Source organism: Protopterus annectens, chromosome 14.part0 (genome assembly GCF_019279795.1).
Source record: "Protopterus annectens isolate FY-2018-M chromosome 14.part0, PAN1.0, whole genome shotgun sequence".
In the NCBI taxonomy this organism is placed as follows: domain Eukaryota; kingdom Metazoa; phylum Chordata; order Ceratodontiformes; family Protopteridae; genus Protopterus; species Protopterus annectens.
In genome coordinates, this window is record NC_056748.1 from 346,186,879 (window position 1) to 346,214,042 (window position 27,164).

At 42.5% G+C, this 27,164-nt stretch overlaps 1 protein-coding gene across 1 annotated transcript in view; it reads right to left on the minus strand.

Annotated features, from left to right (window-relative positions):
- The window catches only part of LOC122788980 (SEC23 interacting protein), a 1,679,302-nt gene that overhangs the window by 208,231 nt on the left and 1,443,907 nt on the right, over positions 1 to 27,164 (minus strand). The gene's annotated exons all lie outside the window — the stretch shown is intronic.

Below are 27,164 nucleotides of genomic sequence, written 5' to 3' on the forward strand. Positions count from 1 at the left end.
ACTTGCTGAGTGTTATGTACAGCTTCCTGCAAAGTCTTCCTGTCTAAAGGATCAGGAGTGGCTAATGTTTTTTGTAAATCTTCTAACAGATAATCCTGATATTGTAACATATGAAAAAGGCAATTTAAAGCTCTCATAGATAAGGTAGTGGATGTGTAAACCTTTTTGCCCCATCTCCCTAATGACCTAGCTTCCCTGTTGGCGGGCAAAGGATTTTTAGAGGTGGAGGCTGAAACTCCTTTAGGCCCCTGTGAAATAGTTTCCAAATCAGCAGTATGGGCCCTGAATAAATGGGAATGATTTTCTGGGACCCTGTAATACCTGTCTGGCTTGGCTGGAGCAGGAGGAAGGGAATCAGGGGTAGCACTAGAATCAGAATACAAATCATCCAGAACATCAAGTACAGGAGGAATAGCTAAGGGCCTGTGCTGAGGCTTCTTAAGGAAAGTCCTAAGGCGTTTCCTAGAATCAGAAAATTCCTGACCTTGCCACTTGAAATGTTCCCTCATGGAGTGCAGCACTTCCCCAAAAGAAATATCCTCAGGAGGGGAGGCCGAGGGGATGGAATCTTCTGCATCCAAGTCCTCATAGGTCTGGAAGAGCTCTTCCTGGCTATCAGAGCGGACAGAGCCCTCAGAATCTTCATCTGAAGGAGTAGGGTCAGAGGGTTCAACCCGGGGCCTTTTATCAGAAGGAGGCTGGGATCCTCTCTCAGGATGGGCCTGTGAACCTCTAATCATGGAAATTAAATCAGCAGTCATGGACATAATTTGTGTCTCTGGAGTAGGCTGAGGTAAGGATTTAGAAGTAATATGCTTTGTTTTGCTGGCTGCCTTAGCCCTAGTGTAGGCCTTAATAGACATGGCCATGGGGGGCCTGGCAGCTCCACGTGCAGGAGTGACCTTGTCTACAGCAATGGTCTCGGGCATTTCCTCGGTTTCGGTATCCGGAGGAAAATCGATAACTGGCGTCGGAGTAATGTCTGGAATCGGAGTCGTCGGTAATGCAGTGTCTTCGGTTCGGAGCGGTGGAGAGACCGTCTCAGAGGGAACTGGAGCACTCGCGCTAGGTTTTGGCGTGGAGTCGGAAGTAGACGCGGGCCGAGGATGTCGGTCCCGGTCTTTGTGCTTTTTGGGAGTTTGCGATGTCGGAAGATCCGACGGCATGGTGTAAGCAAATTTATCGCCGAAAAAATCTTCAGCGAACTCCGCCCGGCACCTGAGTGCGCACTTGTTGAAGCGAGCACAGGCTACACAGGCCGAGATGTCGTGGTCTGGGCCCAGGCAAGGGAGACAGTAAGAGTGGAAATCCTTATGAGGTATTTGTTTACCACAAGAAAGACAATTGTTAACTTTTTCAGTAATTTCTGACATCGGCTGAGGCAAGAAAAGGTCCCCAACGGGGTACTTAGCTTTTTTGATGACTTCAGTATCGAAGAATACAGGAGCTGACTGACCGGCACTTGCGAACTGCTTCTGCTTCGGGCACCGCGCGGCAAGAAAGACTGAAGAAAATGGCATCGGCTGATGCTTATGTACTCCAGCCGCTCTGACGTCGGAGAGAAATGCGACATCAGCTGATGTCGGACCCAGACTTTGGAATCCGGCCGACCGAGGGCTGCCTGAGGCAGGACAACCCACATGTTATGACTGCAGTTGCATTCTTGAAGGACATCATGATTAGTTTTCTGTTTCTTTTTTAAGGGGACATCCGTCCTAAAAACCTGAGAAGACCCAGACTCAGGACGGCATTCCACAACTGCAGTAGGAACCTCTTCTTTAAAGAGAAACTGTGGAACCCCTCTAGACCCCTCAGAAACAGTCAACCATGGCTCCCTCTGAAAACCCAAAATGGATGCCTGCAAAGCCTCGGTCAGACATGCTGCCCACCAGATCCTCATCAGCCACCAACCTAGATGTGGTAGAAGAATCTAACAAAACAAGCGGGTGAGCCTCCAGGTTCATAATAACCTCAGGAGAAACTCCTGGCAGAAGCTGGACAGTGGAAGATTCCGGTCTTACCTTATGCACCTTCTTCCCTGACGACCGACACTTGGGGCAGGAAGTTCCAGCCATAGTGTCTGCAGCAAGAAGTGTAAGACACTGGTTCTCAAGATACAAGGAAAGGGAAGAAAGCCTACTACGAAGAGTTCTGGGGATAAACACCTGACAAACTGAACAAGACGTATGGTCATGAGCATCACCTAGGCAAAAAAGACACTTACTGTGGTGGTCTTTATGGGGAATCAGTCTCCCACACTGGCATTTACCCTTCCTGGATGACATTAACCCCAAACAGCACAAAACAAACAGAAAAAGTAACCAAAAAACAAACTGGGTATTTATCTGCAACTGTGAGGAATCCAACAAACAGGAGTATGCACAGGAATGCCAACAAACAGAAAAACTGTAAAAAAAAAAAAAAAAAAAAAAAAAAACGGATGGAGGTAACAGTCCGACAGTTAAAACAGTGTTCAGACTGGTGGCAAAGAAGTTCTGAGGATGGTATGCCTGAATGTCACTTTTATGCCCTACCCTATGCAAGGAGTGTGCAGTGATGTTCAGCGTACCTTAAAGCATTGGTAGACTTTGGTAAACTGGCCTGACAGTGGGCTTCATGGCAGGGAATCCCATTTGTAAGGAATACTACAGCAGTGAATGTAAGGACATCCTTTGATACATAACAAATAAGAACAAGTAGCATTTCTCTATTACAGGGTGTCTCAGTAAAACTGGAATTAGTTGTTTCAAATCCTTATGACTTGAAGAAGAAAGTTTTTATGCTGCAAATAGCCGAGGTCTGTCACATAATTCATGTTGACCACAGAGATACTAACACTCAAAACCAGTATTCTGAATTTGTGAAAAACAGATATATAACAGAAGTTTAATGCTTTTACCAAACTGGTAACCAGGAAGGAAGACTCCATTGAAATAAATGGCTGCGCATGGTCTAAGGAGACTGTGATATTATGCCTGTTCTGAGGTTGGAAATTTTGTCAGATAGTGTCCCAAATGGAAAAATATCTGGAGGAAAAGAAATCCTATGCCACAGAGTTTGTAGAATAGCCAATGTGGAATCTGGCTGGTCAATGCTGCTCATATCCACAGGTGAAAACTTGGGGGAGGGTCGTGTAGTATAATGCACCCTAGTGACCGCTGTCAGGTGTGTGAAGTCATATTTTGGAGCATTCTGGGAGGATGGTCCCACACACATACCATGAATAAAGGGAGCCACACCCCCTTCTTATAAAAAGGAATGGTCAGGAAGAAAATGACAAAGATGTTGGCATGTTCAGAGACAGATTTGTAAAGCAAGAGTATAGACTCCTGCAGGAAATTACAGCCAGTAGAAACTGTAGAGTCACTAGTGGATTATTAGAACTGTGTGCAACTCTTTGCCTATGGATTTATCAGAAGTCAAACCTAAGGATACACATGAAGGTTACAGGCAGCTTAATTAGAGCTGCAACATCAAGAAAAGGAAGTTCATGGATGGCTGGATTTCTGAGGGATTTTAAAAAAACTGAACTGAGCTGTAAGTAACTTTTTCAGATTACTTCTGTTTTATTTTTGTTGGAATTGACATTAGGTTGATACTCTTGTGCTGTATATAAACGGCACTTCATATCTGCACTGTAAATAAAGTGCAGTGACATCAAGAAAGTTTCCATTGTGTTAAATATGCTACACTGTTTTTTTTTGTTTCAAAATACTCTATTAAATTCACACAATTTATAAAATAACATGGGTTCACATACAATTATACAGAAGAAAAAGCAAAAATGATGAACTTATCATAACTATAGATCTGTGTTGTCTGTTTCCTTCCTTCTTCAACTGATGGGTCTCTCATCTGACCTCAGATCTAAAAATTGGCTGCTTTTTCAAACTTAGGATACACAGCTCAGGCTCCTCTCCTTACCCATAATCCCCATCCTGTCCCCAACATTACCTCAGAGCGAGTCTGCCCTTGAATCCTATAAAAAAAATTACATACATTATAAATATGTATTATTAGAAAACTATACAACAGAGCAAAGGAAAAATCTGCACTGGAGCTGGCAAAGTATTTAATGCTGTAGCAATTTCAGCCAACACAGTCATACCAGAAATTAAGGGAACAAAAACTTTCAACGTGATGGAAAGTGGAAGGAGGGATGGAAGTGAAGGAAGGGTGGAAATAGACAACACAGATCTATCATTTGGTAAATCTATAACTTTCTTATCTGATGTCGTTTCCATCCATTCCTCAACTGATGGGACAGAGTCCTTAGCTACTTAGTTCCACGGGAAGTCTCATGGAAGGATGTTTCTGAGGACGGGAGAACCGAAAGCCACCCTATCTCTGGAAAACAAATCCATTTTAAAATGAAGGTATGAACATTAGACCAGGTGGCAGCAGCATAAATGCCACAAATATTATCAATCGAATCCCTAGAAAAGAACGCTGAAGAAATGGAGACAAATCCTGAGTGCACTTTTGGTGGTTTTGTTAGAGCCAAACCTTTCTGCTTATAAACATGACAGAAACAGCCAGTCAACCACCTAGCTAAGGTAACCTTGGAAAAGGCCTTGACCCATCTGAAACAAACAATTCATCTGATTTCCTAAAATGTTTGGTTCAATGAAAGCAGAAGCATAATTGTCTGTGTGCATCCAATAAATGGAGCATGAATTATCCTTATAGGTTCATAGGTTGGTACTAGGCTATCAGCCCTAGGGCCTATACAAGCCTAGCCATAACAATTCCCTGGCTATTTCTTCCCACATTATTTACTTTCCTGGACCCCTGTCTAGCAGGGCGACTGACGTGATCCCTGGGGTGAATTTCCTTTCGCCCATCCAATCGTCAAGGTTCCTCTTGAAGAGGTCCAAAGAGGCACTCTGCTTGACATGCATGGGCAATCTATTCCAGAGTCTGGGGAGTCTCTGGGTCAGGAACCTATCCCTCCAGCATGTTTTGTTTATTGTGATGACAAGGTTTAGATCCCTGGAGCGTGTAGCTCTGAGGGATTGGGATTTCTTTAAGTGTAGCATGTCCAACAGCTCTGGGTTTGACATGGCCTTGTATGTTAAGCAGAGATCGCCTCTGAGTAGACGATATGCGACAGAGTATAGCTGGAGTTTTTTAAGGCGGTCAGCGTAGGGCATCTGCTTTAGGCCTGTGATTCTTTTAATGAGGTATCTCTGAGGCCTTTCCAGTTGTTGCAGATGTCTTGAGAGGTACATACCAAATGGGGCGTTGTATTCTATAATGGGTCTAATGAGGGATGAGTACAGTGAGACAATGACCTCCTTTTTTCTGGATGAAAAGCCCTTCGTGATGAGGTGTGCCACATAGAAGGATTTCCTGACTGTTGTGGCGATGTGGTTATTGAAGGTGAGACCACTGTCCACCTGTGTCCCTAAGTCTCTTATCACACTTTCTGTGTTTAGTGTACTGCCACCTATATGGTAATTCATGGATGCATGTTTTTTCCAAAAGGGGATAACAATACATTTCTTGGCATTGAGCTTGAGCCCATGGCCCTGGCACCAAGCATCTGTTTCTGTAAGGCCCTTTTGTAGAGTATCCACATCATTTGGGTATTCAATAATGGCTCCCAGTTTGCAGTCATCTGAAAACTTTGTTAGCCAGAGTCCCTTAGTGTTGACCTGTACTTCAGAGAAGTAGATGCCAAACAAGAGCGGCCCCAGGACTGAACCCTGAGGTACTCCACTTGTCACTTGTCTGGAGCTGGATTTGGAGTCGGCTACTTTTACAGTGTGGGTTCTATCAGTAAGCCATTTAGCAACCCACTGGGTGACATAGGGATTAATGCCCAACTTAGTAAGTTTATCTATGATTCCAGAGTGGGGGATGGTGTCAAAGGCCTTGGCAAGGTCTAGATAGGCTGTGTGGACCACCTTACCCTTGTCCATGGCTCTGGAGACTGATTCAAAGAAGTCAATCAGGTTCAGGAGACCAGATCGGCCCTTCACAAACCCAAACTGGGTGGGGTCCAGTGTTTGAAGGTTGCCAATGTCTTCGTTTATAAGTTCCATAATAATACGCTGCATGGCCTTGCAGATAAGGCTTGTCAGACTGATGGGACGGTAGTTTCCGGGATCCAAGGTGGATCCCCCCTTGTGGATTGGGATAACTGTAGCTCTGCGCCACTCAGTGGGCATGAAACTTGAGGTTAGGCTATGATTAAATGTGACAATTGGGTGAGGTGCCAGTTCATATTGTAGTTCATGTAGTACACAGCCCGGGATGTCATCTGGTCCCATGGATGCTGTATTCTTGGCTTTAGAGAGTGCATTTTGTACCTGTGTGGCCGTTATTACTGGAATTTGGCAATCTTCCGGTATTGAGATGGGCCATTTAGGGGGTGAGAGGGGAGTGAAGTTGGCACTGAATCGATCTGCTAGGATATTGGCAATATCCTTCAGATCAGTATATTTAATGCCATTCTGTTTTAGCTCAGAGCAGATCTGAGCATTGCCATTTAGATTCTTGACATAGTTATAGAATGCTTTGTGGTTGTCTTTGGAATCTTTGGCAATTTTATTTTCGTAACTAGCTTTGGAGGATTTTATGAGGCATCTCAGTTTCTTACTGAGGCTAGTAAGGGAGTTTTTTGCATCCTGGGATTTTCCTCTTTTCTGCAAAAGTTTCTTCCTTTTGTTGTAAAGTTTGTTTATGGCAGGGGACCACCAGATTGGCTTCCTTTTTGGATGAGAGCATTTTGGTTCTATTTGGGATGGCACGATTCATGCATGAGTGGATGTGCTCGTACAGTGCCTTAGTGTAGGATTCAGCAGTTGAACTTTCAGTTCCGTCTGCATGGGTGTCATGAAGTTTGTCACTTCTGACTTGAGTAGCATGAAGTTGGCTTTGGAGAAGTTTTTATGGTGGTTTCTTTACTGGGGGTGGGGATGGGATGTGGATGTTAAGGGTGATTAGCTTATGGTCAGACCTGACTAACGAAGGGGTGACCATAGGTATGGAGCATTGATTTCCCATGTTGGTAATGACCAGGTCTAGGATATTGGAGCCCCTGGTGGGACTATGGATTAGTTGATCCAGGGCATTGGAATTTATGAATTCCAAGAACCGTTGCGCAAAGGTGTTGGGAAATGAGTAGTTTTCCCAGTTAATGGCAGGGTAGTTAAAATCACCCAGTATTAGGGTGTTTGGTTCTATCTTAATATTTTCCAGTATGTTTAGAAAGGTGGAGTGAGAATCTTGGGGTATGGTGGGGGATCTGTAGCAAGCTACAATTTGGATTTCAGTCTTACCTAGTGTTAGTTGCACTTGGAGAATTTCAGACACACTGTGTTGGCCAACTAGCCTGGTGGTGTGAATATCCTTGGTGAATAATGACACTCCTCCACCTTTAGTGTTTCGGTCCTGGTTTGGTGGCCGAAAAGTGTGGTAAGAGTTGTAGCCTGGTATTGCAGGGGTGCTCTCTGGAGCCTTGAACCAGGTGTCAGTTACTGCACAGATATCGATGTTCTCCATTTTTAGGAGTGCCTCGAGAGAGTGCATTTTGAGGTTTAGACTTCTAGCATTGAGTAGCATTACCTTCAGATTTTGCTTGCTTGTACCTGTTATGGTGGTTGTTTTGTCCTTTGAAGTTTGCCTAAAAAAGGCACCGTAGGGGTGGCAAGATCCTTAGCCAGTAACCTGAATCCCAGGGGCGACAGGTGCAGACCATCTCTGGCAAAGCATCGTGGTCTGTCAATCATGTCATCCCAGGCAGACAGATACTGGATCCCCTTTGAATGACACCATAAGCTTAGCCAATTGTTGAAGTCAATCATTTTATCCTTATACTGTGGTATAATTCTGGGCGAAGGCAGGATGCTACTCAGGGCTAGGGTCATACCTGCCTGGGCCACATGATCCGAGAGCTCTTCCATGTCTCTTTTCATGGTAGTCCAGGGAGGTACGTCTCAAGTCATTCACTCCAACATGGACAATGACAGAGTCATATTTGTACTTGTTGTGGAGTGACTTGAGTGCATGCGTTATGTGGTGGATCCTGGCACCCGACAGGCAGCTGACTGTAATTTTCTCCTTATTCAACTTGGTGAGAGGGACATCAGTGTGCCGGACTATAGAGTCACCTATGACTAAAGTGTTAGGTACATTGTCTTGCCTTGGGGGCTGTTGCTGGGTGGCACACTGGTGTTGTGAACTATGTGACACATTGGTTGTGATTGGTATTTGTTTGCGTTTCAGCTTCAGAGGTCTTTGTTGCTTGGGCAGTTTACAGTTAAGGGCCTCTGCATATGTGGATTTAGTGTTGCTATATGTGGGTGTTGGTGGTGCGGGTTTAGAAGGGCTATGTGTTGCTTGAGGTGTAGTGTGGGTGTTAACCTTCTCCTCTTGACTGTTTAGCACAATCTTGGGTGGAGAGAGCTTTGCTTCCATTTTGGCTATGTAAGTGCATCTCTCACAGGCTGTAGTGTTGGGTGGTTGGAGGAGAGGGTTGTCTGTGTACATGAGGCAATTGCTGCATTGCCCCAGTATGCCCAGATTCACCAGGTGGACAGGAGAAATCACCGGAAGCTGACCCTTGGACATGCCTGGTTTGGGGCTTTTTTTTTTCTTTGTAAAGTATAGGAGCTGTTTCCTTAGCACCTCAGCAATTATAGGCTGTTTAGTGCCTACTATTAATTTCTCCTTGTTAACAAGGAGAGTTCAGTGTCTGTATGAGTTTAAGGCTTCCTAGTGCTTTCCAGCAGGTATAAGAGAAGTGCTAGTCACAGGGATGCTTAAAGGTAAGATTGAAAAGAATGCACTCTGCAGTGTGCACTAAAGAAGTTAGATGTGAAAGTAGGTAACTTGAGTTTTACCTGTTTAAAAAGTTAAGGTTTAGTGGAGAGTTACTATTTTTAAAACAGCAAGATGGATTGAAAGGGGTGGTCACTTTTGTATTTTGGTACTATGAAATACTGTAAGATGGCCAATAAATTTAAATAATTGAAGGGGTGGGATTTCAAAAATGATGATTTTGTGATTACTCACATAAGCCAGTGAAAGTAGAGAGAAATGAGATATATGGTCAGATTAACATAAGAGGCGGGCAACTAGAAAGACAGTGGTATTTAACAAGACAACTTAAATGGGTGGGAGGGTGGGATTCTGCCTGACTCAGAACAGAGAGAGCTGTGGTCTCTTTTGAAGTTTTAATATGTCAAAACCATTGATGTGCAGTGATCATGGGGTTATTAAGGTTAATTTGTTGCTAGATAATTCTGCCAAACTGAAATCTAAGCCAATGCACAGAAGGTTAATTACAGATTATAGGGAAGCAAAGCAGCTATTATAAAAAACTAACTGGAGAGAGGTATTCAGTGGAAAAACTGCAGATGGAATGTGGAAAGTTTTGAAAGAGAAAATGATGCAAAAAGGTCAAAAAAATGTTTAACATCGGGATCTAGGCACGCAACATCAGGGGGGTATATTTTCTATAAGAACAAGACACTTGATTAAGGTGAGAGACAAAAAATATAAGAAATGGAAGAGAGGTTGAACTACAACTTTGAAAACTGAAATAAACAAGCTGGACAAACAGATTAAGCTTAGTATTAGACAAGATCAAGAAAAATTTGAAGAAAATTTATATAAAGATATTGAGCATAATAGGAAACCTTTTAGAGATACATAAGATGTGGAAGGAGTAAAGATACACAAATTGATAAACTGTGTGCAGACTCTAAAATTTATTCTCAGACACAACAGATTATAAATATATTTACAAAATCTTATGCAAAACAGTTTGGCTCCACAAAAGGGGTGGTAAGTTGTCCTAGTGACATCCAGGTAACCCTAGATACTGGAATCAAATTAGATTATATTGAAAAAGAACTGTGCAAACTGGATCCAAACAAAGCGCAGGGAGGAGATGGAATAAGTGACAATGACCTGAGAACACTTCAGCAAGAACTTACATTACCATTATATCTGTTATTCACTAGGTCATATAAATATGGGGAGATTCCTCAAGATTGGAGACATGCACTTATTAAACCTGTCTTTAAGGGAAAGGGGAGTAGGACAAACCCAGAATCATATAGACACTTAAGTCTATTTTCATGTTGTGGAAAAAAATGGAGAAGGTAATACTGGATAAGTTATTGTCATAACTGGATAGTATGGGACTTGAAACCATATATCAGCATGCATATGTTGAAAATAGATCGATTACCACCTGTAACATGATGTTCTATAACAACATAACAGTAGCTATGAATAAAAATTTGTGCTGTGATGTGATTTATATAGATTTAACTTCAGCATTTGACAAGGTCATACACAAAACTGATCAATAAATTAGTACAACTAGGTACTGATGTACTGTTGATATGATGGATAGCTGCGTGGCTTACGAACAGGACATGGCAAGTATCACACACCAACTGGATAGGTGAAATTCTTGGTTACAGTCAAGGTGTCCCACAGGGCTCTGTTCTAGGCCCTTACTTGTTTAGATTGCATCTTTCAGACCTTACTTTTTCATCTGAGGTGTTCTTACAGTCTATATGTTGATGATCTGAAATTGGGTAAACTGATTACAAGTGTTACAGATAAGGCATGTCTGCAAAATAATTTGACTAAACTGACCATTTGGGCACAGGAGAATAACATGTTGATAAATGCATCAAAAACTAAGCATATGAGATTTGGGAGACAAACTGTAAGGTGAATTGTTAATACAGCACACAGTGATTGAAACTGTAGACTCATTTAAGGACCTGGGTATATGGGTAGATTCAGCTATGAGATTTTCTAATCATATCAACCAACTGGCTAATGATAGTTATAGAACTATAGGTTGTATAAAAAGATTTATAAAGTCTAGGAAATTAAACATAATTAAGTCATTATTTGTTAGTTACATTAGACCCAATCTTGAGTATAGAATAACAATATTGAAACCCTATAGGAAAACAAGTATGAATAAATTGGAAAGAGTACAGCAGAAATATACCAAGGGCATCCATGGATGTGAAAATCTAAGTTATTATGAAAGACTAAAATAACTGAACTTGCACAGTATCTCTTACAGATATTTAAGAGGAGATCTTATTCATGTATATACGGCATTTAGGGACAACTACCTCTGGGAATGTTTGGGGTTATCAAAAAGTACTAGAGAATCATCACATAACCTACGTAGAAGATTCTATAGGAATGAGAAGTGTACTAATTGGTTCTCTGACAGAGTAGCTGATGCTTGGAACAGACTACCAAATTACATTAAAGCAAGTACTAGTTTAGATATTTTTAAGAACAGCCTGGACATTTATTACTGGAACAAGTGTTTTGGTATATTGGCAAGCTAGAAGGCCATGAATGCCCATGCTTGAAACATTTGTATGTATTTAAAAAAATTCGAAAGAAGACTGGAAAATTAATACTCTGAGTGAAGTCTGCAGAGCTACTTTAGGCAAAAAGTAAAGACTGATGCATAAAGTAACCCCATCCTTGTGGAAGATAATATAAAGAGGTTGACAAGATAGAGCTTGGAGCTCTGATGACCTTCTGGCTGAAATAATCGATAGCAGAAATAAGGGCTTTACAAGTCAGAAATTTTAGGTCCACCTTGGCAACAGATTCAAAAGGAGCTTGGGTCAAGGAAGTAGGATCCTTAAGTGGAGGTCTAAGAAGAAAGGTACCACAGTGGAAAGCTTTGCACAATTTGAAGGAGGCTAAGGAAATGTGATTCTCTCTCCCACATGGAAATTTGATACGGCTGCTAAGTGTACCTTGACAGTACAGTAACTAGCTCCATTATGGAAAATGGAGGTAAAGAATTCTAATACCGCTGATATAGGAGCAGAAAAAGGATCTAGATTTTTCTTTGAAACCCAAATGGAAAATTGTTTCCATTTACTTTAGTAAATCTTCTTAATGGACAGTTTTTGAGGAGAAAAAAAAATGTGAACCACTTGGGATGAAAGCTTGGACTGATTAGCCATCACTGGAAGAGGAGAAACCATGCGGTTAAGCTTTAGGGCTCGACTGTCCAGGTGAGGCATTCCAGATGGGTGAGACATTAGATATGGATTTGGATCCAGCACCCACAGAGGGTGTTCCAGATGAGAGCAGAGGTAAGGTCAAAAAGTGGCAATGAGGATGACCTTCATCTTCCATTGCAATGCTTTCTGTAGAAATTTCAGGATTAGGAGAGTTTGTGGAAAAGCATATAGGAGACCAGAGGGCCAATCATGGATCACAACATCTCTTGGAGACTCTTCTTTTAGAGGTATCATAGCAAAAACCCTGCCGCACTTGGAGTTGACAGAAGAAGTGAAAAGATTGTAGCATAGTTGGCCCACATTGATGAAAGATTTGTGTCACCACTGTTGCATTGAGAAACCACTTGTGAGGTAGCAAAAATGATCTTCTCAACCTGAACACTAGAATACTGGTCTTTCACAGAATGTGCACTGCCATTAGAAAGTAGTGGGAAGATATCACCTACTGCCACACTCTCATCTCTTCTCGACACAATGGGTAGGAGTGAGCTTCCTCTTGTTTGCTGATTTACTAGACTATTGACATGTTGTCGGTCTGGGTAGAAATCGCTCCTAAAGGAAGGACATCCTGAAAGACCTGCAACGTTAGGAGTTTAGGAGTGTTCTCATCTCTAAGACAATGACATGGAGATTGGCCTCTCATGGGGATCAAGTACCTTGGACCATCCTTCCCAGGTAATGCCATCTTCAACCCTAGATGGGAAGCGTCCATGGTCACTGAGGCTTTGGGAGAGGGAGGAATATAAGGATGGCCCAAAAACACCTCAGAAGATTGAATTTCTGCAGAATGGAAAAAAGTCACAAAGTGGAATTTGATGAACCAATGGACTGCTAGTGTCCAATGTAACACTCTCAGATAATATCTTGTCATGGTAACTAAAGTAATGGAGGCTGCCATCAATCATAAAAGTTGAAGAACTAGTCTGGCAGGTGGCGTCTGACAGGACTGGATCTGCTAAGCTTGATTTCTTAGGGTTAGTGACCTGTTCTCCTGTAACCTTGCCATTTGAATGGCTGTATCCAAATGAGCTCCTATGAACTCTAGAACTTTTACTGGGGAAAAATGAGATTTGACCTGGTTCACTGTAATTCCCAGGTTGAGGCAAAGCTGAAGCAAGTAGTTTCTGGCCCAGATTAGCAGAGGCCTTGTAAGAGCAGTAAGGAACCAGTCATCTAGATATGGGAATACCCAGAGTTGTTACAATCAGGGATGAGCTGCAGCCACTGCCATGCATTTGTTGAACACCCAGGGGCCCATGGTGAGACCAAAGGACGGGGCTCTGAACTGGAAATGGCTGGCTCTGAGATGGAAGTGAAGGGACCTCCTAGAGCATCTATCATTTTGATGAGGTAGTACACATCCTTTAGGTCTACTGAGCACATGCACTCGTCTTTTCTCAGTAAAGGGAGGATAGACTGTATTGTGGCCATCCAGAACTTTTGACAAACTGGTTCAAGTGACTGAGGTACATTACTGGCCTTAGGTCCCTTTTCGTTTTTGGCACTAAAAAGAACCCGGAACAAGTTCTGAACCCTTGCTGGTCTGGTGGGACGTCTTGGATGACTCACTTGTCTAGCAGCTTTTTTGTATCAGATGTTGCTGCTGTTCTCTGAGAGTGGCACACTCGGAAGTTTCTTTTGTAGTGGGTGGACATAGAAAGGGGATGAAAAGGCCTCCAGTAATCATTGTGTACATCCACACATCTTTGGTGATGGACGTCCAGGCTTCTGGGTGTAGAGACAAGCATCCCTTGACTGCCTCCAGAGAGCATCGGTCAGACAACCGTTCAGGAGCACTGAAAAGGCCTCTTGGAGTAGGGACCCCTGAAGCCTCGATTCTGTGGGCCTCCCCTGTCATGAGGTTAATGTCTACTGTTAAAAAAAATGCCTAGGGGGATCTATCTCCAGAGGAATCCTAGGAAAACCTGTGAGACTTCCTAAACCACAGTTTCTAACATCCTGGTTTCTAGAGAAGGTCCTTTGGAGGTAAAGAACCATATGCCTATGGCAGAAAGAGTTTTTCCATCCTGTTCACTCCTGCAGTGTCTCTGACTCTGGGTCCAAACGATGTCAACCCATAAAATAAGGCATTGATAAAACACTTTTTAAAATGCTCTGAGAAATCACACAAGCACACCTAGACATGCCTCCTTATTGCAATGCCTGTCCTTGTGGCTCACAAAACACTTCCTGTTGTATTGGAAATTAGATGCACTGGAGATGTTCAACGGGGATTGAAGGGTTGCCAGCTAAGAATCCACTGTTTTTCTGTCTTCAGCAGACAAAGACCTAGAAAGAGACTTGACAAGATCCTTTGTCAAGTCTCCCTGAAACCTACTCATGTGCCAAGTAATTCAATGATCATAGAACAAAGGTAGATGAAGCATAAACATGCGTCCCAAATCTGTCCAGAGCTCTGGATTCTTTGTTAGGGGATGGAGAGAAGAGCTCTCCTCTGTGAGGCCCTTCTTAGTGGCTGCAGCTAATACCATGGCATCCACTGCAGAGCCTTTGGACCAATGAGAACAACCTTTAGGGGTCACAAGGTCTTTGTCCTTTTCCCTGGGGATCGGTTCACTGATGTCCAGTTCCTTCCATACCCAGTGAGAGATTAAATCCAATACCTCATTAACCAGGGGAACCAACCATGGAACAGCTGAGCTGGAAGCTAAAGCTACAGGGAACACAGATTCCTCCTGGGAAGGGACTTTGGAAAAAAATCCTTTTTGTTTCAGTAGCTCAAGGATCTCCTCGAATCAGATGTCCTCAAGGGGTGATCTGGAGGACCCCTCTCCTTCATCAAAATCTGTCTTCTGTGAAGGACTCCTGGAGGGGAATTAATGTGTGTTCACTTACACACATGCTTCCGCAGAGCCTCTCCAAGTGTGTGTGTGTGTGTTGGGGGGGGGGTTCTGTAGAGCACCTGGAAGACTGATGGGAGTCCCGAAGGCTATTGTGAACTGGCTGTACTGATGGACAGACTGTGCAGGATCATGACCCAGGGCCATCAGTTGTGGAGTAGGTGAAGACGAGAGGGCTAAAGATGATCACTCTCCAGCCTTTGACATAGTTCTCTCCACCATCTCGAAGGCAGAAGCCAAAGAGGAACTCAAGACCACTCCGGTAGGAACCAAAGCTACCACTCCAGCATGACCAAGGACACCACTTTGGCTCTGCTCAATGATCAAAGCTGGAACTGAGCTAATGCCAAGATGGGAAGGGATGGCGCTGACAGAGTCAGAGTACAGCCCTTACACCAGGAAGAAATTAGAGCCGGTAAGGTCAGGGATAATGCTGGAGTCAAGGAGGACCACAACCTTGGCTCCAACAGAGGCAATCCAGAGGAGCTCTATTCCAATATCCCCAAACCCAAATGTTGGACTGGGGTAAGAGTACACATAGGTAAGGGAGAAGGTCCAAAGCTCGGGGGTCCAATGGGAGATGGACCCAGAAGAACTCCCAACTGAATTTGGGTTCTGAGGAACTTCATCATTCCATCCACATCAGCGTTTGTCAAACTTCTGATAGACCTGATGGATCTCAATGACAACTACGTGGAAGGTTGTCTAGAGGATCTCTGTAAGGATCTCTCCTACAGGAAAGGTGAATGCAGCCTGGGAGAGACTGGATCCATGGAAAACCTGAGCTTCAGAATGAGGAGGAGAAGCCTTGGGTTGAACTGGAATAAAATCTGAAGGTTAGGAAGTATTTGCTACTAGAGCCAAAGTCAAAACAGATGGCATAGAACAATCAGGGGATCACTTCCTCATCTCCTTGCGCTTGTCTTTGGGCCTATCACTCTTACCCCCATAAGTTTATCTGAAGACTTCTTGAAGGGGAAGCTCCAGATGCAGATTTACAAGAGACGGAAGAAATAAGACTGTTAAGCACAAGTTTGTTTTGATGCTCAATTATACCCAATGGCCAAATGCCATGCAAATAGAGCAATCTTCTTCTAAGTGAGCTGCCCCCAAACATTACATGCATTTTGAGTGGGAGATGGAATTTGGCATCTTATGGCTACAAACCACATACTTCTTAAAACCCATAAGCTTTTCAGACATAGTCCCTGTAAGGAGAGCACAAAAAAATACTACCAACAATGGTAAGCAAGTAATCCACCAAAGAAAAAAGGGACATCAGTGTAAATCTAGAGATAATACCAAAAACAGTAACCAAAATTACTAGATAAGCACTAGTAATAAGCAGAAGGCAGACAAGGCCTAGAAAAGAAAAGGTTGTGATTGTTTTTTTGAAGTGGCAGTGAAAGGGAAGGCACTATAAGAAAAAGAAGAGGCTAAAATACCAAGGTAAAACATATATGTATATCTAAGCATTTCAAAAATTAAGTATTTAAAAAAATGTTTATCCTGAACAATGAAATTATGTCCAAACTCTAAGAGTGGCAAACGAGAGCTGAGGTAATGTTGAGGACAGGAGGAGATCATGGGAGAGGAGTCTGAGATACAGATCCTAAGTATGACAAAGCAGCTGAAGTCAGATCCCAGGCTGGATCAGAGACTCATCAGTTGAGGAATGAATGGAAAAAAACATCATTAGATCAAACCATTGTAAACAGTTTTCATTAATTTCCTGCATTATACATATTTTTTTAACCAATTATCATTCATTCCGACATTACATAAATTGTGCAAACCCTGTCCTTTGTTACAGTCCACTCACTATACTGCATGCATTATTCACAAAGTACAGCTGTGTAAAATCCTACCATAACAATAGATGTCCTTTTCCTCACTGTTGCAGTATTTGTTACGATAGGATCCCCTGCCAAGGGTAGCTTGACATCCGGCCAGTATACCAAAGCCTTTATGTTATAATCGGTACGCCGTACATAACATGTATGCTCCCTGTGCACAGGGTCGGGCATAAAGGTGACATACAAACATACCATCATCAGAACCAAAAAGCCCCAGAAGGAAACAGTCTAAGGATACAAAGCAGTAACAATTATATCCAGAAGGTGAAAAGGAACAGGGGAGGAGGGAGGGAGGAAATGAATACTGCAACAGTGAAGAGAAAGACATCTACTGCTATGGTAAGATTTTACACAACTGTACTATGTCCATCCATTTCACTGTTGCAGTATTCTTTACAATAGGTAAAATACAAAAGCTCAGGAAGAAAGTTGGGAGGAGGAAGAACCATCAGAGCCCTCAAGGAAATCATATAGGATAACCTTGCAAACCAGCCCTAGCCCTTGAAACAACATCCAACTTATAGTGCTTGGTAAAAGTATTCACAAAAGTCCAGGTAGCTGTCTCAAGAGTAGGAGTATCCAATCTCCTAAAAAAACACCAGAAGAGGCCAGCCCTACTAGAATGAGCTTTAACAGAAGAAGGAAGGCATTTTCCATGAAAGGAATAACAAAACAAAACGGTTTTAGATATCCAGGAAGAAATGGCTTGTTTGGAAACAGGCAAACCTAAAGTCCTAGGATGAAAAGAAACAAAAAGCTGCTCAGATTTACGAAAGGGTTTAGTTTTATCTAAATAATATCTGAACTGTCTGTGCAAATCCAAGTTGTGAAGAACCTTCTCACTATCAGATTGTGGAGAAGGGAAAAAAGTGGGTAAATGAAGAGACTGATTAAGAGACAACTCATTAACCACCTTGGGCATAAAAGAAGGATTAGTATGAAGAGACACTCTGTCATTATGAAAAGCTAAAAAAAAGGAGGAACAGCTATTAGGGGACTGTAGATCAGACACCAGTCTGGTTGAGGTAAGGGCCAAAAGAAGAACAGTCTTCCAAAAGCAATGCTGTAAGGAAGCTGAAGCTGCAGGCTCAAAAGGAGCCTGAGTCAATTTTTCCAAAACAAAATTAAGGCCCCAGGAAGAAGGAGTAGGCTTCCTGGTTGGCCTAATGTGAAGGATGCCTTTAAGAAACAGTTTAACCTCAAATCTAGAAGCCAAAGGGGGAGTCAAAGGCAGACAAGCAGAAACAGCTGACAGGTGGGCTTTCATAGAAGAGCATGCCAACCCAGCATTGAGCAGTTCACACAAATAAGACAGAATCAAAGGAATTTCCACAGCAAGTGGATCCAGGTTTAGAGAAAGACACCAGACAGAAAACCTCTTCCATTTGGATAAATAAGATGTTCTGATAGTGGGTTTCCTGGCATCCTGAAGCATGGGTGCCTAACAGGGATCAAAAACCCTATCACCCACAATGTCAGTTGAAGAGTAGACAGGTGGGGATGGATAACAGATCCCTAGTCCTGTCTGAATAGATCCACCCTGTGAGTTAACTTGTGATGGCTGCCCTTGGCTAAATGCAGAAGAAGAGGGGAACCAATGCTGTCTGGGTCAAACAGGAGTTCACCAACAAGATTTTTGGAGCATCCTGTTCTAACTTGAACAAGACTCTCGGTATGAGAGGAAGGGGAGGGAAAACAAAGAAACATTCCCTTCCAAGAAAAACAGAGAGCATCACCTTCCAAGCCAGAGGACACGGGACTCTGGAGCAAAAGAGGAAGCTGTCTGTTCAGAGGGGAGGTAAAAAGATCTACTTGAGGAGGACCCCACGGGTGGACAATGTCCAGAAACACATCCCTATGAAGCATCCATTTGTGAGTTTGTGTTATGGAACTGCCCAGTCTGCCACAATATTCTGATCCAAGGGAATGTAAACTGTCTGAAGAGTCGCCTAATATTGGACAGCTAGATCCCAAACTTGAAGTTAATCTGTACAGGAGATAAGATCTTGTCCCCCCTTGCTTGTTGATGTACCACATCACTGTGGTATTGTCTGTGAAGATTTTGAGGGTCCCTGGAATGAAAAGAGATTGAAAGTCTTGAATAGCCAGAAGAGCAGCTCTCACTTCTTTGATACTGATGTAATCCTTCTTTTGATGAAGACACCAAAGGCCTTGCACTTTCAGAGTTCTGAAGGAGGCCCCCCAATCTTATGTCTGAGGCATCTGTAAAGAGTTCCTAAGTGGGGATTGGATGATGAAAAGGAAGCCCTGAGATGAGAAACAACTGAAGAATCCACCACTTAAGTTCCAGCTTGAGATATGGAGGAAGTGGAATCAGAAAATGCAAAGGATTTGAATGTTGAAGCCAAAATGACTTCAGGAACCACCAGTGCTTTCTCATATGAAGCTTGGCCAGAGGAAGCATAGGAATCGTGGAAGCCATGTATCCCAGAGCGATTAGAGACTCCCTGGCTGTAATGGAGTCCAGAGGAAGAAGAGACTGAAAAAATGCAATCAGAGTTAAAGCCTTGGGAGGAAGGCAGAGACACCACCATTGGAACAGTCTGACGCCTGCACCCCAGAAAAACATGATGCTGAGAAGATATCAGGAATGACTTCTGGAAATTCAATGGAAATCCTAGACTTTGCAGGAGACACAGCAAAGTGAAGATGATGAAGTAAGATAGCTGAAGAAGAGGCCTAAATGAGCAGGTCATCCAGATACGAAAAAAATCTGTATTCCCCATAACCTGCAAAAAGCAATCACAGGAGCGAGGCATTTGGTGAAGATCCTTGGGGCAGTAGAGAGGCCAAAGGGCAAAGAAGAGAACTGAAAATGCAAGAAAGCAACAGAGAAATGTAAATACTTTCTGAAAAGGGGATGAATTGGGATATGGAGACAGACATCCTTGAACTCCATGGGAAAACAGAAAAGCCTGAGGAAGATGACGAAGGAATAAGATTTGAAGGGAAAGCATCCAAAAGAATGGGATCTTCAAAAAGGTATTTAGTGGAGAACGATCCACAATGGGTCACCAGGTGCCTTCTTTCCTGGGGACCAAAAATAACCTGGAATAAAACCTCTTCCCCTTCTGAGGATGTGGGACTTCCTGAATTGTCCCTTGAAACAGCAGGTCCCAAAGCACTTCTGGAAAAAACAGCAGCTGTTCCTTACGTGGCTGAGAATGGGGGGGGGGTCCAAACCATGTAATACCCCTGGCAAATTACAGACAGACCCCAAGTGAGAAATTTTTAACCAAATTGGAAGGGCCAGAGAGAGACAGGAACATGAATGAGAAGAGAGGGACAAGGATAGTCAGACAGCACCTGGCTTCTCTGGAAAAGGAGGCTTCTGAGCAGGAGGAGTTTGAGTAGACTTAGCAGGAGGAGCTGTTTTACTATCCTTCTTGCCTTTGTGGGGAGGGTGAGACTGCCCGTGGACAAAGACAGGTATATTAGGATAATTCTTTTGAAACTTTGGAACAAGTGAAACAAAAATATGTTTCAAATACTGTAAAGCCTTACTCTTTTCCTGAAGGGACTTAAAACACTAAAGCAGCTGCACCAATAAGATATTTGTTAACTAGAGGAGCATCCAACAGCTTAGCCTTAATATCATCAGGCAAACCTGAAGTCAAAGCCAGGAATACCTCCTCAACACAAAACCAAAAGTAGCAGCAATAGACAATGCATCTACTGCATCATAGATGCATTTGATAGAATGGCGAGCAACCTAAGAAAATGTCCCTAGTAAAGGAGGAGCTGAAGTCTTACCCTCAGAGTAAGGAAGATCTGAAGTTATCTGACAGGCCTCAGAGAGAAGAGTCAAAATATGCCTGGTCATATGGGTCTGGTAGCTGACAGCTCTAAAGGCTAAGGTAGCAGAAGTAAACACCTTCTTACCCAACCTCTCCATAGTTCTGCTATACTTGTCAGATGGAAGTAGCTCTATAGAAAAATGTAGATGGCTTATCAGAAACCAAAAAAACAACAGAAGGGTCAGCAGATGGGGCACATATAAAGGAATTTGCAATCTTCAGGCACGTCATAAAATCTATAAGCATCCAACAAGGCAGAAAAAACAGGAGGGATAGCAGAGGGTCCAGGGGACTCCATTTGAAGAAGCTCATAGTACCCTTTCTGAACATCAGAAAACTGAGCACAATCCCACTTAAACTCCATCATACGAGAGACTGTCACCAAATGAAATCTCCTCAAGAGGAGATTTAGGATTAATAGATTCCTCCTCCTCAAGCCATAATCCAAGGGGGGAAGAATCTGTGAAGAATAGGTCAAAGATTCTTCATCAGAATCTACAAACAGAACAAAACATATGGTCGTGAGAAGCACTTAAGCAAAACAAATACTGCTTGTGATGATTCATATGGAAAATCTGTCTCCCACACTGGCATTTCTCCTTTTTGGATGACATGAAACTAACAACCATAAAATAAAAGGAGATGAGAAGAAAAGAAAAAAAAACAATGGGGCACTATCTGAAAAGCAGCTTGCTAACTAGCAGACAAACGAGTGTTCAGACTGACGAACAAAGATGGAGTCTAAATATTTCATTTATGACTGATTCAGATTTAGATTTTTATGTTCGTGTAACTGCTTTTTTGGTAGCCAATAGCATTAATCTTCGTAGGACCTTACTATATCTAAGAAATCAGATCTTACTTACCAGCTCAAAAGAATAATTTCTTTACAGTCATTTACTCCCCAACATTTCTGATACTCTACAGGGATTTTTTAAAATATGCTAACTTGTTACATTCCCAAAAAATATGTTCCAAATTACACATCTCTTTCTCATTACACCTCCTGCTATTGCAATCTACCGGAGGAAAAAAAATTCTGAAATCTGATTGAATTATACAAATACCAATGCAAACACTTACAGGTAAAAGTCCTAAACCTTCTTGTCTTTTGTTGCACAATTGGCAGCCATGCAGATGACTTCCCAGTGTTCCTTTGTACATTGCCTTTCCACTCTCTTTCTTCCATATCTTTTCTAACCTATTTTGATTGATTCCTTAAGTTATCATGTAGTCTTTTATATTCCCTACTAATTATTCATTTTTTAACATCAGCTTTTGTTCTAGACTTAACTAAAAAGCTCAACCGACCTGGTCTTTCACCTAGCACTCCTCTATCCCTTTTTTCTTTGCCTAAACTCTGTTATTAATCCCTGATTAGGAAGACAGTTTCTAGGCTGCAGTCTAATATACTGCTGGTTCCTTTGCTGATTTTCCTTAAATTCTAGCCCCTGCTTGTAAAATCTCCTTTCTCCATTACCATGTTGGCTTAGTTCTCTAGAATACTTTCTGCTGCTTTTCACTACTCTGTAAAGCTGCTGTTATTCTCTTTAAGGGCCTGCATCCAAAATCCTCTCTCTCCCCTATCTGCACCCCCATTTCATCAAGCCTTTCGACTCTGATTTGTAACCTTCTGCTTGTGTTATATACATGAGCCCTAACTGAGTAACTCTAAAGTATCCCTATAAATAGGTAGCCCTAAACAATCTTGTTCTATGGGGAGAAACAACTTATCCCACTTAACTCTCGCCCTCTTTCCAGACCCCTACCAATAAAATTCCTTCAAATCTTTATTATGGTCCACAACTTCTCTAGTTGATAAAAATATACCTAACAAGTATATAAAACTAAAGGAACTACGAACTTTTCACTTCTTGTATCTAACTATCCATATCCATAACCAAGAGTTTTCAACTTCTTAATTTTATGCATTATCTTTTTAGTCTCCTCCCACTTATCCTTAGCTGCCATAATAAAATCTTTTTTAATCCACATACCAAAATACTGTATAACTTATCTTGCCCCCATAGATATGGGTATTGCAGCACCAATTCATGTGTGGGTATATAGTTTATAACTGTAGCATTTGCTTAATATTTACTAGTTTTATATCCTGAAAAAAACTTTAAACTGTCTTAAAATGTTCCACAACACTGAAATGTTCTTTCCTGGATTTATCAAATATAATATCATTAATATCTTCTGTTAATAAAACTAACTTTTCTTGACTATCATACCAGTTATGCCCTTGAATTTGAGAGTCCCTTATTTTTTTTGTTTGCAAACAGCTCCAAGTATCAAGCAAATAAAGGGGAAAGAGGACACCCTTGCCTGGTTTCTCTGTTCAAAAACAGCTTGCTGAAGAGGAATCCTCTTACCTTAATTATTGTCTTTGACCCTTTATTTATCCTCCTAGTTAACTTTATTATTCTGTCACGGAACACAAATGCTACCACTGCCATTCTCATAAAAGCTCAACTGACTATCTTCTCTGCCTCACAATCAACCAATAGTGTTTTCCTACTTTCTTCTTCCCTCTGAATCAACACTGGTTTATTAATGTCAGATGTTTGCCTCTCATCTGTAAAACCCCAACAACCCACATCAGTTAATGCTGCCAAGTATATGCGAGGAAGGTTAAGGGATTCCATGGTCAGCATAAAAAGGAGGGGGGAAACAGACACATTCCTTCCTAATTTATCTTGCAAGCGGAAAAGGTAGAAGACACTCAATTGTTGGTCATCACATGGATGAGTAGGTCATTATACATCCTCTTGCACCATGTTACAAATTCTACTTTTAGTGCAGATCAAATTAATTTCCATGTTAGGAAATTAATTGCCTTGTTAAAGTCAACAAATATCACTGACCTGGCCAGGTCAAATCCATTGCAAATTTGCTTGAATGTTAGAAAAGGTGCCATAAAAGATCACTTAGGAAGGGGTAGCCACATAGAAACCTCTGCTGGTGATGCCTAACCAAATTGGGCAGACATTTTTCCAGTCTTTCTGCTTAAAACACACACACACAGACAGACACAGACACACACAAAGCTATTTGCTTAAAAGTACAGTTTTGTACCTACCATAAATGTAGATGTTCGAGGATCCACATTGCTGCAGTCATAACCTGTGGGTAGTCCGCTGTCCTCGGTAGGCCCGAATATCAAAGTGTTAGGCTGGCGTCGGTCATGGTCGCTCAGATCTGACGTCAGTACGCAGTGGTACTAAAGCGCATGACCGACGCCATATCCTCAGTCTTTCTTGCCCCAGATGTCAGAAGGCCTAAAAAGAAAAGGCCATAGCCAAAAATAGAAAATACCCAACCACCAATATAGAAAAAATAATTACCCCAAAAGCAACACAGCAACCCCAAACTACAGAGGGGAAGGAGGGAGGGATTGGACTGCAGCAATGTGGATCCTCGAACATCTACATTTATGGTAGGTACAAAACTGTACTATGTTCTTCGTCTCACATTGCTGCAGTCATAACCTGTGGGTAGAATCCCAAAGCAAAGGTAAAGGGAGGTTGGCAAAATTAAAAGCATTAGGAGCTGCTAACATGCCCTGTAAAACTGCAGTGGCAAACCCAGCCCTAGACTTGGAATAAAGAGGGAGATGGTAATGTTTAGTAAAAGTGTGCACTGAACTCCAAGTAGCTGCCTCCAAAATATCCTTAGTAGCAACTCCTTAAAAGGCAGTAGAAGTGGCAGTAGCCCTAGTGGAATGAGGTCTGATCCCAGCCGGAACATCCTTTCCATGATGAGAATAACAAAAAGCAATACAATGGCCAATCCACTTAGAAATAGTTTGCTTTGAAACAGCTTTTCCTTGTGAACCCAAAGCAAAAGAAATGAATAACTGTTGAGTCTGTCTGAACCCTTTAGTTCTGCTCAAATAATAGCGTAACTGCCTGTGAATATCCAAAGAATGCAAAATTTTTTCCCCTTTATTTTGGGAATCAGCATAAAAAGTAGGCAAATGAATAGATTGGTTTAAGGCCACATTAGAAACAACTTTAGGCATAAAAGTAGGATTAGTACGCAGGGATACCCTATCCTTATGGAATATCAGGAAGGGTTCAACTGCCATTAGAGCCTGTAATTCAGATACCCTCCTAGCAGACGTAATGGCCAACAAAAAAGCAGTCTTCCAAGACAAAAACTTCAACTCGGATGTAGCTGCAGGTTCAAAAGGAGGTAAAGTAAGCTTTTCCAACACAAAATTGAGATCCCAGGAAGGAGTAGGAGCTCTACGTGGGGGTCTTATGTTCTTTGCCCCTCTAAGAAATTGCTTAAACAGAGGGTGAGAAAATAATGGTGGGTCACAATCATAGTGAGCAGAAATGGCTGCAGCATGAACTTTCACGGAGGAGAAAGACAAACCCTTGTCTAGTAATTCTGTAAGGTACTGTAGTGTAACACTCAAATTAGGCACTGAAACATCAAAGCTCTTTGCTGTGCTCCAAAGAAAAAATCTCCTCCATTTATCAGCATAAACTTTCCTAGTACTAGGTCGTCTGGCTTCCAATATGACATTCAAAACTTGTTGAGGAAGCTGCGACCCCCCAGGGTCTAAAACAGAATATGCCAGGCTGTCAGATGCAGGGACTGTACCCTGACATTGAGGAAATTATTGCTTGCCTGGGACAAAAGGTGCGGAATTGGTGGCAAAGGCCAAGGAGGCTCCTGTACTAAACTCCGCAGCAGAGGATACCAGTGCTGACGTGGCCAATCTGGAGCTATTAGAATCATGCAAGGCTTGTCCTGTCTGACCTTCAAGAGCACCTTGGGAAGGAGTGGCAGAGGAGGAAAAGCATAGACGTGAAGGTTGTTCCAACTGAAAGATAGAGCATCCACTTTCCAAGCTTTTGGGTGAAGCATCTTTGTGCAAAATTTTGGCAGTTGGAAATTCAGTGGAGAAGCGAACAGATCTATGTCTGGAGTTCCCCAAGCCACTGTCAACTGTAGAAATACATGATGATCCAATTTCCACTCGTGGGGATCCACCATCTGTCTGCTCAAAACATCTGCTAAGGAGTTCTGTGCTCCTGGCAGAAACCTTGCTTGAAGAGTGACGTGCAAACTCAGAGCAGTCTCCCACAAAATCATAGCTTGTCTGCAAAGAGGGTACGAATGTGTTCCCCCCTGCTTGTTGATGTACCACATGACTGTTGTGTTGTCTGTTTGAATCAACACCTGTCACGGTTGAAGTAGATCCTTCAAAGCCATCAGTGCAAATTGGACTGCTAACATCTCCTTCATGTTGATATGCAAATGCTGTAGTCTGGGAGGCCACGTGTCTTGAATCCATTTCCCATTGAAGTGTGCTCCCCAAGCCATGTCTGAGGCATCTGTCGTTAAGATCTGACTCGCCTCTGGTTGGGTCACAGAGAGTCCCTTGTTTAGGTGACATTCCTGAGCCCACCACAAAAATTCCTTTTGGATGCAAGGTATTATCTGAATGACAGTGTCCAAATCATGGCAGTGTTGAGTCCATACACTTTTGAGATACCATTGTAGCTTCCTCATATGTAGTTTGGCATTGGGAAGTACCAGAATACAAGATGCCATGAACCCCAAGGCTTGAAGGACTGTCCTTGCAGTCAGCCTGGACAGTAGGGATAATTGCTGGAAGTATAGGGAAGATTTCTTTGTTTGTCCGGGGTCAAAAAAGCCATCTGAGAGGCTGTATTCAGTCTCACACCCAGAAAGCACATGTCCTGAGAGGGTACTAGACTGTACTTTGTTTCGTTCACAGAATACCCTAGGCACCTTAAAACTGCCATTACATACTGTAGATGCTGAAGTAACTTGGCTTTGTCTTGAGCAAGAATCAGGCAATCGTCCAGATAAGGATAAATTTGTATTCCTCTTAGTCTGAAGAAGGCTATCACAGGAGCCAGGACCTTTGTGAACACCCTGGGCACAGTAGATAAGCCAAAGGGCAATGCAGAGAACTGATAATGAAAAGTACCAGCCCGAAAACACAGGAACCTCCTGCAGCTGGGCCTGATAGGAATGTGAAGATAAGCCTCTTTGAGATCCAGAGTTACCATCCAGTGATCTTTGCCTAGCAGAGGCAGAAGTTGCTGCAAAGTTAACATCTTGAACTTTGGAATGTCTAGGTATGTATTGAGAATGGACAAATCCAGAATTGGCCTCCAAGTGTTTCCTTTCTTTGGCACAAGAAACAGGCGAGAATAAAATCCTAGGCCTACTTCTGACGGAGGTACCACCTGGATAGCCCCCATTTGTAAAAGTAAAGAAATCTGCTTGTGAGCCTCCAGCCTTTGCTGAGGAGGAACGTCCGGCATGCCTTTGAAAGGAGGCAAGGTGTGAAAATAAAACTTGTAGCCTTGATTTATAATGTCCAACACCCATTTGTCCTGGGTGACCAAAAGCCAATTTTGCTTGAAAAGTGCCAACTTTCCTCCAAGAGGAGCTGCCAGACAGGAGGAATCTGGCAGCTGGAGATACAGGTCATTGGGTCTGTTTACGAAAAGGCTGACCCCTGCCCTCACCAGAAGATTGTGCAGGAGAACTCCACGTCCTAGGTCTGAAAGAACCCTGAACCTGAGCTCTGCCCCT